Here is a 15573-nt window from a genome sequence, read left to right as displayed (position 1 = left end):
ATAAAAACAACACAGTGATTTGCAAATCCTTTTCAACTTATATTTAATTGAATAGACTACAAAGACAAGATACTTATTGGACTTTGATGCCGGCAACATGTTTCAAGTGGCAAAAAAGACGGAAAGTTGAGGAATGCTCATCAAACATTTATTGATTGGATTCTGTCTCTGCCCTCATTTGTCTCGTTTTATTTTGTTGACTAAGTTGTAAGTTCATTTAGTCATTGTTTTAATCAACGTGCTTTTGTTTTTCATTTGTTATCAACCTTAATTTCATGAAGGGAAAATAAGTCGTTGACTATAACGAAGACGGAAATTCTTTGTCAAGAAAATGAACGTTGATCCACAGCACAAGGTGGTGAAAATAACTGATGCTTCTGGAATTTCTGTGGCTTTTGAAGCAGCTTAGCTTAGATTTCCGCACAATTACGATTTTACACAACAAAAAAACACTTCCTTGTGAAATGTGGAGCAGATGGCGTCCACAAAGTAGGAGCGCAGCATGAGAAAGATTGTCTGTAGTCACCAGATAATTGCAGCATTAACAAACAATGTCCCGACAAGCGAGGTAGAAAAAGGATCAACTTAAATAGTCTAAACAGGTGAGGGGGGAAAAGTAAAGCAGCCACGGGAAAAACGCCAACAAAACCGGAAGAGCCACCAAAATAAAAGCACAGAACAGGAACTAACACAAAACACCAGAGAACAGCAACAGAACCCACAATAAAGGAATGACCTGGTGATTCCAGCCGTGACGGGTAATCCATCCATCCATTTTCTACCACTTGTCCCTTTTGCGGTCGCGGGAGGCGCTGGAGCCTATCCCAGCTACATTCGGGCGGAAGGCGGGGTACACCCTGGACAAGGGCCAACACAGATAGACAGAGAACATTCACTCACTCAAAACAATGAGTTAGTCCAACTCATTTTTAGCAAATAAAGCCAATTATTGCAATAACTAAGCGAAATTGATTTATCAGACTAATTTTTAACAAATACAGCTCAAATTAAATTATTTGGGTTACTAAGCGAAATTGGTTTATTTGTGCCCAACTCAAAATTGATTGGAAATTAAGCAAGATAAAAATCCCATAAAAACACTTCGGACAAAACCTGGTTGGTATTTTTAATGTAGAATAATCCTAAATTTAACAATCTTAACAAAATAACTCCACAAAATGTCAAAGTTACTCACAAACACAAACCAAAATGTTGAGTTTGGGTGAAAACAAAACATCAAGTAGTCACTTTTACCTAAAGACCAAGATGTCAGATTTGCATAGCAACACAGACCAAGAACTGGCTACAAAGTAACTAAAAAACTGAATGCTGGACAACAGCAAGAACTTACAAGCGACGGTGTCCGAACTTGACATGACAACAATGTCCACACTGCAAAAAGTCAAATCTAAGTAAGAGTAAATATCTCAAATAAGGGAGATATTTGCTTATTTTCTGTCTGATAAGATTATTCTTCTCACTAAGCAGATTTGATGTTAGTGTTTTACTTCTTTTAAGGGTTTTGGTCCGAAATGGTGTCAGTAAGATATTCCATCTTGTTGCTGAGATGTGATGACTTATATTGAGTAAATCATGCTTGAAAGTAGAATATCAAGTCTTGCAAAGCTGTCATCAACACTCACAAGTATACAACTTTTATTTACAGTAATAATTTCTTATTTTAAGCATGTTACAAAAAAAAAATCATGACTTTGACACAATTGTGTCTCAGATTACAACGGATGACGGCCAAATGGACTTAGCTGTTTTATTTTCAATGAAACAAGAGTATATTAGTACACTTGTTATTCCTGAGAATGTACTTCTTTGAAGCTATTTTTGGGTTCATTGATGTTAGCTCATTTTACTTCTTTTGGAAAGTCTTGACAAGCCAAATGTTCTTCTTCTGTTGGCAGACATTTTGCTTACTTCAAATAAAATACCCCTCATTTTTGTGTATTTTTTGTTTTTGTTTTTGAACACTACCCTGGATAGTCCAACCTCGGATTCAGGAGGAACAGTGTGGTTTTGGTCCTGGTCGTGAAACTGTGGACCAGCTCTATACTCTGGGCAGGGTTCTTGAGGGTGCATGGGAGTTTGCCCAACCAGTCTACATGTGCTTTGTGGACTTGGAGAAGGCATTGGACCGTGTCCCTCGGGAAGTCCTGTGGGGAGTGCTCAGAGAGTATGGGGTATCGGACTGTCTGATTGTGGCGGTCCGCTCCCTGTATGATCAGTGTCAGAACTTGGTCCAGTGTCGGACATGTTTCCAGTGAGGGTTGGACTCTGCCAAGGCTGTCCTTTGTCACCCATTCTGTTCATAACTTTTATGGACAGAATTTCTAGGCGCAGTCAAGGCATTGAGGGGTTCCGGTTTGGTGGCTGCAGGATTAGGTCTCTGCTTTTTGCAGACGATGTGGTCCTGTTGGCTTCATCTGGCCGGGATCTTCAGCTCTCACTGGATCGGTTCGCAGCCGAGTGTGAAGCGACTGGGATGAGAATCAGCACCTTCAAGTCCGAGTCCATGGTTCTTGCCCGGAAAAGGGTGGAGTGCCATCTCCAGGTTGGGGAGGAGACCCTGCCCCAAGTGGAAGAGTTCAAGTACCTAGGAGTCTTGTTCACGAGTGAGGGAAGAGTGGATCGTGAGATCGACAGGCGGATCGGTGCGGCGTCTTCAGTAATGCGGACGCTGTATCGATCCGTTGTGGTGAAGAAGGAGCTGAGCCGGAAGGCAAAGCTCTCAATTTACCGGTCGATCTACGTTCCCATCCTCACCTATGGTCATGAGCTTTGGGTCATGACCAAAAGTATAAGATCACGGGTTCAAGCGGCCGAAATGAGTTTCCTCCACCGTGTGGCGGGTCTCTCCCTTAGAGATAGGGTGAGAAGCTCTGTCATTCGGGAGGAACTCAAAGTAAAGCAGCTGCTCCTCCACATGGAGAGGAGCCAGATGAGGTGGCTCGGGCATCTGGTCAGGATGCCACCCGAACACCTCCCTAGGGAGGTGTTTCGGTTACGTCCGACCGGTAGGAGGCCACGGGAACGCCTTGGGATTCCCTGGGAAGAGCTGGACTAAGTGGCTGGGGAGAGGAGAGTCTAGGCTTCTCTGCTTAGGCTGCTTCCCCCGCGACCGACCTCAGATAAGCGGAAGAAGATGGATGGATGGTTTTTGAACACTGACTTTTTGCAGTCCACAAAGAAGGATAGCAACAACATAAATAGTCTTCTTGGTGTGCCTCCACATTTTTTCATTTAAAAAAAATGTGCTTTGGCTCAAAAAAGGTTGAAAAACACCAGAGTGGTACATGAGCGCTCCCCAACCTTTTTTCCACCACCGACTGGTTTATTGTAGGCAAATATTTTTTAGGGACCGGCTTTCCACTAAATACAGCCCACAAAAAAGTGCATGTAAAATACAACTCACTATAATGCTGAACTAGTGGGAGCCGACCTGGACACAAACATCCTCGACTCCCCCAAAGGAAAAGTGCGATGAGAACAAAGTTACAGAGAAACTCTTCCAGTAAGCGTCGCTGGTGCACTGACGGGGAATTGATCCCCAGGTGTCACCACGCCGCCCGTTTGTCGTCTTTGATGTCGCACCCAGGAATAACATTAAAAGGGTCAAGGACACAACAGAAGCGGGTTTTTTTTTTTTCTTGGTCCTGCGGGCCGGAGCGAGGGCGACAGCAAACACTATTTAGTCCCAGCAGGATCAGCCAGTAATGGCATTATTGCCTTCGGGGTCCATTTACAGTAAAAACCGCACCTGTCTTGAAGTCCAGGAACGTAATTCAATTTAATCTCCGGCACTTAGAAATTAATGGAATCATCAGAGACAAATTGTGTTTTTATATTTTAGGCATTGCAGCTGATGCTATTATGTGGAGTGCCTTCGGGAGGGAAAGGCCACGCTGAAGGAGACTTTGGCGGGACCAGAACCGAGTCAAAGTCGCTTGGCTTTCACATTTAAAAATACCGCGTTAATAATAATATATTTGGTCACAATAACCGTGATAAGAAATGTTCATACCGTGACATACCTACAAAATACAAACCCCGTTTCCATATGAGTTGGGAAATTGTGTTAGATGTAAATATAAACAGAATACAATGATTTGCAAATCCTTTTCAAGCCATATTCAGTTGAATATGCTACAAAGACAACATATTTGATGTTCAAAGAGAAGATGGGGCGAGGTACACCCCTTTGTCCACAACTGTGTGAGCAAATAGTCAAACAGTTTAAGAACAATCTTTCTCAAAGTGCAATTGCAAGAAATTTAGAGATTTCAACATCTACGCTCCATAATATCATCAAAAGGTTCAGAGAATCTGGAGAAATCACTCCACGTAAGCGGCATGGCCGGAAACCAACATTGAATGACCGTGACCTTCCATCCCTCAGACGGCATTGTACCAAAAACCGACATCAATCTCTAATGGATATCACCACATGGGCTCAGGAACACTTCAGAAAACCATTGTCACTAAAAACAGTTTGTCGCTACATCTGTAACTGCAAGTTAAAGCTCTACTATGCAAAGCAAAAGCCATTTATCAACAACATCCAAAAACGCTGCCGGCTTCTCTGGGCCCGAGATCATCTAAGATGGACTGATGCAAAGTGGAAAAGTGTTCTGTGGTCTGACAAGTCCACATTTCAAATTGTTTTTGGAAATATTCGACATTGTGTCATCTGGACCAAAGGGGAAGTGAACCATGCAGACTGTTATCGACGCAAAGTGTAAAAGCCAGCATGTGTGATGGTATGGGGGTGCATTAGTGCCCAAGGCATGGGTAACTTACACATCTGTGAAGGCACCATTAATGCTGAAAGGTACATACAGGTTTTGGAACAACATATGCTGCCATCTAAGCGCTGTCTTTTTCATTGACGCCCCTGCTTATTTCAGCAAGACAATGCCAAGCCACATTCAGCACGTTTTACAACAGCGTGGCTTCGTTAAAAAAGAGTGCGGCTACTTTCCTGGCCCGTCTGCAGTCCAGACCTGTCTCCCATGGAAAATGTGTGGCGCATTATGAAGCGTAAAATAGGACAGCGGAGACCCCGGACTGTTGAAGGACTGAAGCTCTACATAAAACAAGAATGGGAAAGAATTCCACTTTCAAAGCTTCAACAATTAGTTTCCTCAGTTCCCAAACGTTTATTGAGTGTTGTTAAAAGAAAAGGTGATGTAACACAGTGGTGAACATGCCCTTTCCCAACTACTTTGGCACGTGTTGCAGCCATGAAATTCTAAGTTATTTATTATTTGCAACAACAACAAAAATAAAGTTTATGAGTTTGAACATCAAATATGTTGTCTTTGTAGCATATTCAACTGATTATGACTTGAAAAGGATTTGCAAATCATTGTATTCTGTTTATATTTACATCTAACACAATTTCCCAACTTATATGGAAACAGGGTTTGTAGTTATGTCCTGTTTTGAGCGTAGTGATAAATTGTCCGAAAGCCAACTTCTTTCATGCTGTCCTGTCCTCTTGAGACTTACGCCCACTCTGCCTGGGGGGGGGGGGGCACGGGACATACAGTTTGTGTACAGTATACACGGAACATATGGAAGCATCCGCAGGCCCTCAGGAAAAAAACTTGCGGCGTCTTCATAACAAACTGTTTGTGATAATTAGCTGCAAAAAGCAGAATCTAATCATTATGGCAAAGTAATGACTTTCCTCGCACGCCGGGCGCTCTGTGGCGGCGAGCTTCCTGCCCGCCATTTATTTCCTGCGGTATCTGCTTCCAGCACATTCATGCGTGGCAGCCAGAGGCCTCCTTCTGTTCCTTTATCATGCGCGCCGATGCTCGCTGGCCACGCTGCGGCGTGCACACGCGTAAACACGCTGGTTGGCGAGCACAAAGAAAGTGGGAACGGAGTCTGAGGGAGAGAAAATATGTCGGATTGAACTTTAACCCCTCGGCTCCTCTGTAAGAGCAGCGGCGACTCTCTGGCTGACGCAGGAAACGTGAGTCACATGACCGCCTTCAAAACACTTTTTAAGCACACTCTGATCCTGTCCATCTACTACTGTAAATACTGTATGTTGTCCTAACCTTCTATTACTCTCACATTTTATACATATTTACATCACACGAGTCCAAATGGGTTAAATGGTGTCTTCATACAACTTTGTCACTTGCGATACTGATAATGGAGTAGGGCTGGGTGATATGGCCTTTTATTAATATCTCAATATTTTTGGGCCATGTCACTTTACACCATGCTCTAAGTGTGTTCATGTTCGAAATAAACTGAAGAAAGAATGTTTACATTTAATACAGTTTTCCTACTGTTCCTTTTTTCCATAGTTTAAAAAAAAAATATCAATAATTATAGGTATCGACCGATTCAAAACATTTATGTTGTGGTAGTTAGAGATGTCCGATAATGGCTTTTTTTGCCTATATCCAATGTTCTGATATTGTCCAACTCTTAATTACCGATTCCGATATCAACCGTTACCTATATATACAGTTGTGGAATGAACACATTATTATGCCTAATTTAGTTTTCATGCATTAAACAATGTAACAAGGTTTTCCAAAATAAATCAACTCAAGTTATGGAAAAAATGCCAACCTAATAATAATAATAATACATTTTATTTGTAAAAAGCACTTTACATTGAGCAAACAAAGTGCTACAGTCTATAAAAAAAAGATAATACAAATATAAACTAGCACAGCCTAATAGCTAGAACTACTATGCATACATCTATAAAAAAGGCTTTTTTTAAAAAAGGGTTTTTAAGCCTTTTTTAAAAGCATCCACAGTCTGTGGTCCCCTGAGGTAGTCAGGGAGAACGTTCCATAGACTGGGAGCGGCGTAGCAGAAAGCTCGGTCTCCCATAGTTTGTAGCTTTGTCCTTGGAGGTCGGAGGAGATTAGCCTGTTTGGAGCGGAGGTGTGGTGTGGAGGATTTGGGGGTGAGTCTTCTTTGAGGTAGAGGGGGGCATTTCCATGGAGGCACTGGTGAGTTAGTAGGGAGACTTTGTATTCAATCCTGAGTGGAACAGAAAGCCAGTGAAGGGATTTGACATGGCACTGCCATATTTATTATTGAAGTCACGAAGTGCATTTTTTTTTTAACATGCCTCAAAACAGCAGCTTGGAATTTGGGACATGCTCTCTCTGAGAGAGCATGAGGAGGTTGAGGTGGGCGAGTTTGGGGGGGGGTGCATGGTTGAGGTGAGTCGGGGTGTATATTGCAGTGTCCCAGAAGAGTTAGTGCTGCATGGGATTGTGGGTATTTGTTCTGTTGTGTTACGGTACGGATGTTCTCCCGAAATGTGTTTGTCATTCTAATTTGGTGTGGGTTCACAGTGTGGCGCATATTTTTAACGGTGTTAAAGTTGTTTGGACGGCCACCCTCAGTGTGACCTGTATGGCTGTTGACCAAGTATGCCTTGCATTCACTTGTGTGTGTAAATATGTGACTGGGCTGGCACGCAAAGGCAGTGCCTTTAAGGTTTATTGGCGCTCTTTACTTCTCCCTAGGTCCGTGTACCACTCTGTACATACGTTTAACTTTTTTAAACGGATACCGATCATTTCCGATATCACATTTTAAAACATTTATCGGCCGATAATATCGGCGGCCTGATATCGGACATCTTTCCTGATAGTTTTCAGCCATATCGCCCAGCTCTACGTAACCATGCAATGTTTGCAGCTCCTGTCCCAAAGCTGAATAAACGTGATCATTCATTAAGTCATTATCTCCCTCCTAACGTGACAGTTTGGCGGCGCCGACCGTCGGTATCAACGCCGCCATTTCTCAAGCCCACTTTTTTTTAAAGATGAATTCCTTTCAAATCCTCTCACTTGTGCACCTCGGCCTCCACCCACAGCCCTCAATCCATCACCGTCCCTGTGATCAATAATCAATCTGCAGGGGCCGAGGCCGGCGGCCCTGTGCCATCCGTCTCCATCGGCAAAGGTGGAGGCGGGGTAGGGGGGGGGCACGAGGGACAAAAGAGATGGGAGAGGAGGAGACAAAGAGTTCAATCCATCCCCAAACTGTGGTCAAGTCTCATCTGCTGGTATGGATCATCATTTGGAGAACTGTAATTGCTGCTCAATAATATTTCTACAGAATAGTCCCCCCCCCCCCCCCCCACCCTCACTGACCTAAATTACAAAACAGCCAAAAAGCCAATCCATTGAAAAGCTGGCTTTTTATGACTTTTTGGGGTCAGCCAGGGACTTTAATACCTTTTTATCACCTCTTGGCCCAAAAAAAGTCTGGGAAAGATTTTGAAACAAACTGTGGAAAAGTGGTATTTTCTCACCAGTTTGTGGTGTCCTGATCTGCCCATTCTCCTTCTTTGTCTTCATGGGGGCCAGCATTCTCTGATGTCTCTGAAGGGACCTGGGAAACAACTCAGGATGTTGCTATTATTCCACATTTTTTATAAAAATTAAAACTAGAAATTTTTTTGAGTAGATAAAGATATCGATCTATTCACTCAAATATTGATCAAAGGATTTACTTACTATTTATTTACTGACTTACTGTAATATGTATTTACTTACTTAGTATATATTTACTATCTTTCTCACTTACTATGTATCAATCAATCAATGTTTACTTATATAGCCTTAAATCACTAGTGTCTCAAAGGGCTGCACAAACCACAACACAAACCACTACGACATCCTCGATAGGCCCACATATATTTACACATGTATTTAGGGGTACCTCTCCATTGGTTCAGCTCTTACCTTTACAGAAGGTAACAATGTGTATGTGTCAAAAGATCACAACTCACCATGTATGACCATAAATGATGGGGTTCCCCAGGGATCCATCTTGGGGCCTCTCCTTTTTATCCCATACATAAATAATTTTGTAAACTCCTCCGAAACTTTTAATAAAATAATTGTTGCTGACGATACAAATGTGTTTACCTCACACAGGAGCCACACCATCTACAAGTAACTGTCAATTCAGAACTTGTGAAAGTGGATTCCTGGTTCAAATGCAATAAGCTCTCACTTAATGTAGATAAAACAAATGTTATTCTATTTTGTTCTAATAAAAAGCAGACAAATACTGAGCACTGCCATATCAACATCAATGGGCAGGACATACAGAGAGTATACTCCACAAGATTCCTGGGGGTCATCATTGACAAATACCTCAATTTCAAATGTCACATTAGCCATCTGTTAAACAAATGATCCAAATATGTTGGCCTGTTCTTTCACCTTTGTCATTATCTTCCTCTTTATGCTCTACTTACCTTGTATAAAACTCTCTTTGAAGCACATCTAAACTACTGTAATATCATCTGCTGGAACACCTTCCCTACCTACCTTCACAAATTAGAATCCATGCAAAAGAAAATCATGCGGGCCCTGTCATGTCCAAGTTTGATGCCCCCACTCCTCATCTATTTCATAAATATCATCTCCAATATTTATCAAAATGCTTGTTTAACCTATCAAGTCATTTACAGGCTCAATCTTAGGCTCTGTAGTTTGGTTCCTATCAACCATCCCCAGCATGCCCACAACACTCCTAACTTAGATCTGATATCAGGTAAACATGGTCTACTGGCTTGTACCGCTCACAGTGTCGTATGCAGGGGACCAAAGATCTGGAAGCAGCTTAATGAGAACCTCAAGATGTTGTATCCATTCTCCAACTTCAAAAAGAAACTGAAAACTTACCTATTAACCACATATCTTTAATGCCTCATGTGGGGTAGACTGCTGTTGGGTTTTGCATGGTTGTATGTATGTATGTATGTATGTATGTATGTATGTATGTGTGTATGTGTGTATGTGTGTGTGTATGTGTGTATGTGTGTATGTGTGTATGTGTGTATGTGTGTATGTATGTATGTATGTATGTGTGTATGTGTGTATGTGTGTATGTATGTATGTATGTATGTGTGTATGTGTGTGTGTATGTGTGTATGTGTGTGTGTGTGTGTGTGTGTGTGTGTATGTGTGTGTGTGTGTGTATGTATGTATGTATGTATGTATGTATGTATGTATGTATGTATGTGTGTGTGTGTGTATGTATGTATGTATGTATGTATGTGAGAATGCATAAATAATACAATATATATGAGTGCAAACATAACAATAATACAATATATGTGAGTGTATTAATAACAATAATAATAAAATATAAGTGATAGTGCCTATATAACAATAATACAATATGTGTGAGAGTGCATTATTTACAATAATACAATCTATGTGGGTGTATTAATAACAATAATAAAATATATATGAGAGTGCATAAATAACAATAATAATACAATATAAGTTGGAGTGCATACATAACAATGATTTAATTGTTTATTTTCTTCAAGCAGAACCAAAGCCAAAGCTAGTGATTCCTGAGGCGTTTGTATTCTTCTAGAAGGAGCGAGAACATTCCTGATCAGCAACTGTGATTATGATACCAATCATCCATGAGTGAGTACAACTGATTCATATTTACTCTAATTTTTTTTTATTTATTTTGAGTGTTTGTGGCATTGACATTTTAACAATACCAACACAATAATTAAACTAGTTGCTTAGTCTCTATTAGTAGTAGTAATAATAATAATAATAATAATAATAATAGATTTTATTTGTAAAAAGCACTTTACATTGAGCAAACAACCTCAAAGTGTTACAGTGTATTTAAAAAATAAAAACTAGAACAGCTTAATAGCTAAATCTAGTATGCATACGCCTAAAAAAAATAGAGAGGCTTTTTTAAAAAGAAGGGTTTTTGAGCCTTTTTTAAAAGCATCCACAGTCTGTGGTGCCCTCAGGTGGTCAGGGAGAGCGTTCCACAGACTGGGAGCGGCGGAACAGAAAGCCTGGTCTCCCATTGTTTGTACCTTTGTCCTCTGAGGTTAGCTTGTCCGGAGCGGAGGTGTTTATAATTGCACACATTTGTTTGGGTGAAAAAAAAGTCAGTAGTACACCATAACTAAACAAGAGAAAAAAATCAATCAATCAATGTTTATTTATATAGCCCCAAATCACAAATGTCTCAAAGGACTGCACAAATCATTACGACTACAACATCCTCGGAAGAACCCACAAAAGGGCAAGGAAAACTCACACCCAGTGGGCAGGGAGAATTCACATCCAGTGGGACGCCAGTGACAATGCTGACTATGAGAAACCTTGGAGAGGACCTCAGATGTGGGCAACCCCCCCCCTCTAGGGGACCGAAAGCAATGGATGTCGAGCGGGTCTAACATGATACTGTGAAAGTTCAATCCATAGTGGCTCCAACACAGCCGTGAGAGTTCAGTTCAAGCGGATCCAAGACAGCAGCGAGAGTCCCGTCCACAGGAAAGCATCTCAAGCGGAGGCAGATCAGCAGCGTAGAGATGTCCCCAACCGATACAGGCGAGCGGTCCATCCTGGGTCCCGACGAGCGGTCCATCCTGGGTCTCGACTCTGGACAGCCAGTACTTCATCCATGGTCATCGGACCGGACCCCCTCCATAAGGGAGGGGGGGACATAGGAGAAAGAAAAGAAGCGGCAGATCAACTGGTCTAAAAAGGAGGTCTATTTAAAAACTACTGTACTCTTTACTTATTTTTTAAACCTTTTGGTTTTTGCCCTCAGTTTTCCTGTGTCCAAGGACTTAGTCCCTGAGTTTATTATCAACATTAACAAAAAATGCTGTGACGTGGTGGCGACTTGTCCAGGGTGTATCACGCCTTCCTCCCGAATGCAGCTGAGATAGGCTCCAGCACCCCCTCGCAACCCCTAAAGGTGACAAGCGGTAGAAAAAGGAAAAGCAGGAAATGATTGTGAGAAGATAAAGATATCGACCTATTCACTCAAGTATCGATCAAATACTGATACTACCTTTGGTATCAACACCACAAGTGTATGCTCCATGGCATGAATCTGCAAGCGAAATCTCATACTTGTCTTCTGATACCGATCGATCAGCACATTCCTATTCGAGTCATACCAAAGACCAGAAAAATGGGACCCATTTGGCGACAACAGCAGTCTGGTGAGGTCGGAAGAATGACGACGAGATGGTCGTCACCAGGGAAAACTGTGTGGTTCTAAACTGTAGTGTTGGAGAGTATCAAGTGGGAAGTTGTTCTCCGTGGCAGAAGCAGGTAAAAAGGAGACGGGTGGTGGTGAGGGGATTGAAGTCCTGAAGAATGAGCCAGATGTGGAAAATAATGAAAAAGGACAGTATACACACAACATCTACCACCTGAAGAGTAAAGTTCCAGGGTTTGTAAAGCTCTTGGCACCAGAAGGTGCTTTGATATTTCAGGAAAAAGCTTGGAATGCTTACCCCTAGTGCAGAACAATTGTGACAAATGAGTATATGCAAGAAAATGTCCTTAACAAGATCGAGACACGGCATGAACCAGATCTTGGAACACAAGAAAATGTGCACAAACTAGGCCCTTCCGCGTGGAAGGAAGTGAGTGTTGTGCCCACTGACATTGTAGACAGCAGCCAGGTTTCCTCTGCTCATTACAAGCCAGATGAAGACCCGCCATGTTCAAGTCGGGTAAGACAGGAAGAGAACCACTTGGGCCTAACTGGTAGAAAGAAAGAAAAAAAATGAAACCCATCAAGGCTTGGAATTGGGGGTTAAATCACCAGAAATGATTCCCAGGCGTGGCCAACACTGCTGCTCACTGCTCCCCTCACCTCCCAGGGGGTGATCAAGGGTGATGGGTCAAATGCAAAGGACACATTTCACCACACCTAGTGTGTGTGTGTGTGTGTGTGTGTGCTTGTGTGCGTGTGTGCGTGTTTGTGTGTGTGCGCGTGTGTGCACGTGCACTCGTGTGTGTGTGCGTGTGCGTGTGCGTGTGCGTGTGTGTGTGTGTGTGTGTGCGTGTGTGCGTGTGTGCGTGTGTGCGTGTGTGTGTGTAAGACTATCATTGGTACTTTAGCTAGAACTCTTCCAAAGACGTCCATACCTAAAAGTAAAACAGAAGACGGACCCTTCTTTCTTCTAAAATTGTTGCATCCTCCTGGCCGGGACCCCAGAGTAGCAACTTTGAATGAAAACGTGTTTTAGATTCTGTGAGCCACATTGTGTGTGTGAGAGAGAGTTTGGGCTCTTTAATCTTCATTTGAGGATGTGGACGTGAAGGGAGGCTTGCAGCGCTGCCAGATGAGGAAAGATGGCAGTGGTAGAGATGGAGCTGGCGTTGGCGTGGAAGTGTGTGAACAAGAGCAAAAGGCAGCGGGGGAGGATCTGCTGTAGAGTCCAGAAGAATACATGGCGAGGGCGAAGTGACTGATGGACTTATGTTTGTGACGGGATGATCTCACTGTTGGAGTCCACAGAGTGCAGATCAACTTTTCTTAACATGATAATGATGTACACTTTGTGTGTTTGAAAGCAACTATTGATTGATTGATTGATACTTGTATTAGTAGATTGCACAGTACAGTACATATTATTATTAGATTGCACAGTACAGTACATATTATTATTAGATTGCACAGTACAGTACATATTCCCTACAATTGACCACTAAATGGTAACACCCCAATAACTTTTTCAACTTGTTAAAGTCCCAAAATGATGAGGTTTCAATCCAAGTTCGGTTCCCCAATGAAGGTATTACATACTTACCGTATTTTTCAGACTATAAAGCGCACTTAAAATCCTTTCATTTTCTCAAAAACCCACAGTGCGCCTTATAACCCAGAATACAATAATAACTCTGTTTGTGCTTACCGACCTCGCAGCTATTTTTTTTGGTACATGGTGTAATGATAAGTGTGACCAGTAGATGGCAGTCACACATTACAGACACATGTGGACTGCAATATGATGCCAGTAAACAACACCAACAGTTGAAATGTTCCATTGAAAATATAGAACATTACACAAAAGATCTGTCAAAAAGTTTTAGTACGACTTTGAAGCCACACCACTGGATGGATTGTCGGACCATTACGGCTACCGTAGTCAAAGATACAAATATTACCATGGTGTGTGTATAAGGACCGCAAAATGGCACCCATTTGCAGACATATTAACTTACATTCTGGTACCTGGTACCATGAATTGATGAAGGTGGACCCCGACTTAAACAAGTTGAAAAACTTATTGGGGTGTTACCATTTAGTGGTCAATTGTACATAATATGTACTGTACTGTGCAATCTACTAATAAAAGTTTCAATCAATCAATCAATGGTGATCTGCATAAGTCCTGAAAATGTGCACACGTCCGCCACTGTAGTCCGTGCCAATGCCATAGTTTATAAGCTTCTTCTTTTTCACTATCTTCTTGATGAGACATTCATCCTCTGCTAAGGCCATTTCTAATATAAAGTAGTGTACAGTTCTTATATCTCACTATGCAAGCGCTACAACATACATAGTAACTTACTTACTATTTATTTACTTACTTATTAAGTAAGTACATATTAAGTAAGTAAATAACTACTAAGTAAATAAACAGTAATACATAATATGTACTTACTTACTCTTTATATACCTACTTACTATTTTACTTAATGTGTACTTACTTTCTTACTATATATTGACTTATTATTAATTTACTTACTTACTATTCATTTACTTACTATTTATTTACTTACTTAGTATGTACTTACTGTTTATATACTTACTATTAATTTATTACTTGCTATTCAGTAACTTACTATTTATTTACTTAATATGTACTTACTTACTTTATATGTACTTAATTACTTTTTATATACCTACTTACTATTTGTTTACTTAATGTGTACTTAATTTTTATATACCTACTTATTATTCATTTACTTACTTACTATTTATTTACTTACTTAATATATACTTACTTACTTTGTATATGCGTACTATTTATTTACTTATTTATGTACTCACTATTCATGTACTTCCATTTATTTACTTACTTAATTACTTACTATTTGTTTACTTACTGTTTACTTAATATTTATTCATTTAATATGTACATTTTATTCACTTACTTACTTACTTAATATGTATTTACTTACTTAGTTATGTATTTAATTACTTAATATTTCTTTACTTAATTAGTACCTTATTTAATCATTTAGTCACTTAATATTTACTTACTATTTATTACTTATCTACTTAATATGTATTTAGTTACTTAACTACTTAATTAATATTCACTTAATTACTTAATCACTTACCTAACATTTACTTGCCTACTTAATATGTATTTACTTACTTAGTTATTTGCTTAATTACTTACTCAATATTTACTCATGTACTTAATATTTACTTACTTATATATTAACTTAATTACTTAATGTTTAAATATTTGCTTCCTTAATATCCACCTAATAGTTACCTACTTGTTTGTTTATTTTGGTAATATTTACTTACTCATTTGCTTGCTTACTTAATAGATACTTGCTTACTAAATTGCTGGATATTTACTTATTTGTTTACTTACTTTTTTACTAGTTTACTTACTCATTTGCTTGCTCACACACTTGCTTATATGCTTCCTTACTTGCTCGCATGCATGCTTACTTTTTTGCTGGTTAAATTTTCTACTTGCTGGCTTACTTGTTTCTTTACTTATTGACTTACTCGTTT

At 40.4% G+C, this 15573-nt stretch overlaps 1 protein-coding gene and 1 pseudogene across 8 annotated transcripts in view; both read left to right on the top strand.

Moving 5' to 3' along the window:
* Nucleotides 1-15573, top strand: part of LOC133540397 (tetraspanin-1) — a 192996-nt gene that overhangs the window by 107965 nt on the left and 69458 nt on the right. For 6 of the 8 annotated variants that reach the window (XM_061882962.1, XM_061882960.1, XM_061882955.1 and 3 more), the window contains one exon: nt 10358-10460. The gene's annotated coding sequence lies outside the window, so the exon portion shown is untranslated. Of the gene's footprint in view, nt 1-5778; nt 5993-10357; nt 10461-15573 lie in introns of those variants that run through there. The other 2 variants (XM_061882957.1, XM_061882961.1) reach the window with 1 other exon arrangement.
* Nucleotides 11885-12576, top strand: LOC133540922 (phosphatidylinositol transfer protein beta isoform-like; annotated as a pseudogene).

Source organism: Nerophis ophidion, linkage group LG22 (assembly GCF_033978795.1).
Source record: "Nerophis ophidion isolate RoL-2023_Sa linkage group LG22, RoL_Noph_v1.0, whole genome shotgun sequence".
In the NCBI taxonomy this organism is placed as follows: domain Eukaryota; kingdom Metazoa; phylum Chordata; class Actinopteri; order Syngnathiformes; family Syngnathidae; genus Nerophis; species Nerophis ophidion.
The sequence above is the reverse complement of the archived record's forward strand: the minus strand, read 5'-3'. Positions and strand labels throughout refer to the sequence as shown.